The sequence below is a fragment of the Callithrix jacchus genome, chromosome 6, assembly GCF_049354715.1.
Source record: "Callithrix jacchus isolate 240 chromosome 6, calJac240_pri, whole genome shotgun sequence".
Lineage (NCBI taxonomy): Eukaryota > Metazoa > Chordata > Mammalia > Primates > Cebidae > Callithrix > Callithrix jacchus.
In genome coordinates, this window is record NC_133507.1 from 24,870,600 (window position 1) to 24,873,046 (window position 2,447).

The following is a 2,447-nucleotide window of genomic DNA, read 5'->3' on the forward strand; positions in this document are numbered from 1 at the left end:
TGTTCCTTAAACCGGATAGTTTTAAATGATCCACCCTAGAGTTTGCTGATTCTTTCTTCTGCTTGACTGACTCTACTATTGAGCTTTCTACTGAAATTTTCACACATTTTATTCCTCAGCTGCAGAATTTGTTTGGTTCTTTTTTTTTATATTTCTATCATATTGTTGAACTTCTCATTTTGTTCATGTACTGTTTTCCTGATTTCATTTAGTTGTTTCTTTGTGTACTTTTGTAGCTCACTGGACTTAAGATAATTATTTTCAATTTTTGTCAAGCAATTCGTAGATCTCACTTTCTCTGGGGTCATCCACTGAAGGTTTTTGTTCCTTTGGTGGTATCATATTTCCTCGATACTTCATATTCACTGATGCTTTGCATTGATATCTTTGCATCTGAAGAAGCAGTCATGTCTTCCAGTCTTTACTTCACTGGTGAGCCTGGCTAAAGATCTTAGGGATTTCTTAGATTTTTTAAATTATACTTTAAGTTCTGGGGTACATGTGCAGATTGCACATATGTATACACATGCCATGGTAGTGGTTTGCTGCATCCATCGCCCTGTCATCTACATTAGGTATTTCTTCTAATGCTATCCCTCTCCAATCCCCCCACCCCCTGCTATTCTTCCCCTTGTCCCCCACCCCACAGGCCCCAGTGTGTGATATTCCCCTCCCTGTGTCCACGTGTTCTCATTGTTCAACACCCACTTCTGAGTGAGAACATGCGGTGTTGGTTTTCTGTTCTTATATCTTAGATTTTTTTTTAAATGGATATACCCACACTACTCCTCTTGTTCCCTCTTACAGGACAAGCCTTAGGATTGTGTATCTTCTCTTGATCCTGCAAAGCCACATGTTGTATTGAAATTCTCCTGTTTATTTTCCCTGAGGTAGTGTCCTGAAATATCAAGGTTGTGGCAATTCACCCAAGCCAGTTAAGTTGAGATGATTGCTAAAATCCACACCTGCTGTTGAGATCTTTATGCTGTCTGTGAGAGCTCATGAAGGCTGTGCACAGGGATGCATCTATGGGGAGCTGCATGAGGTGCTCAGAAAGTCTGTTGGCTGGTTCAGGAGAGTCCTCGAGCAAGTCATCCTGGAGGAGTCTTGGGAGGGCTGCTTGGTAGAGTTTATGTGTTGGTTCACAAGGTACGTGACTGGCTGTTGAGAACTGTGCCAGCTGTTCTGCACTTTCTCCTCTTCTCCCAGCTCTTAGCTGTCCACAGGCAATTCAGTCATGTTGATCCCTTCAGTGTTCTAGGTGGGGTAAATAGAAGTGGGCCTTCTGGGCAGCATCCTGCAAGGATGGGGAAACTGGGCACTCACCTCATTCTCCCTTTCCCCTATGGAAGAAGTCATGGGCCAAGGGGGTCTCTCTTGGTACCAAGCTGTGCCACTCTGGGGGAGGGGTGGCACAGATAAAGTGAAACTGTTCTTATCCTTTTCAATGTGTTTACACATAGGTTCTTTGCTCCACCAGGGTGCTGGGACCTCAGCTAGATTCTGGAGCTCCCACAAAGTTATTCTCACCTGTGGGTGGTTGCCAAACCCTGTGATCTGTTGGAGGATGAGAGCTAGAACCTCCTGTTCTGCCATCTTGCTAACATCACTATCTCAAGTCTTCTTAAAGCTGTCCTTTCACATTCTTCTCTGCAAAATCCAAGTTACCGCATCATCGGTTCCTCCCATCTTCTGATCTCTCAAACTCTACAAACTGCTTTCAGTTGCCTGGCTATTTCTCTTTTTTTTCTGTTCTCCGGGATCCTTTCTTCTTTTGGTGATTTCATACATGTTTTAAGTAAGAAATGAATCAGAATCACTCTAATCCCAAGAGAAGAATTGTGGCTGATTGAACAAGTAAAGAATCAGTCTATCTTTAAAGGCAGAAGGAAAAAGCACTATTGCAGACCTGTATTAGTTACTCTCTCTATTTCAATACTTATTACACTATTTATTTCCAGAGTGGTCTCCTTACCTTCCTGGCAGAGTCAAAGAAGGACACTCACAGTGCACAGCTCTCTTTTCTCATCATGAGAGCCACTGCTGCCAGAGCAATGATCACTGCGTATCTCATCAACCCTCCTTGAGTTGCAGTTCTAGGGATGATTATCTTCCCCAGTTTTCAGCATTCATATGGAATTTTTTTATCTTATCAATTTGACAATTTCAGTGGGGAATGGCTGGTTTGAGTAAAATGTTAATGCTCAAATCATCCTCTGGGATCAGAAGTCTCCACATGACCTGAAATTTCATGTCAGTATCAGTTTTTTAAAATTTCTTTTCCATTTTCCATATTTAGGCTTTGCAGAACACTGGATACTTTGTTCTCAATTTTCCTGGCCCCATATATAAATTTGGGGATACTTTTTCATAAAGTCTTTTGATTTCTTTCTTAGTCTTTAAAAACAACAATAAAAAATACACTTCTTTGGAACATATTTGATGAA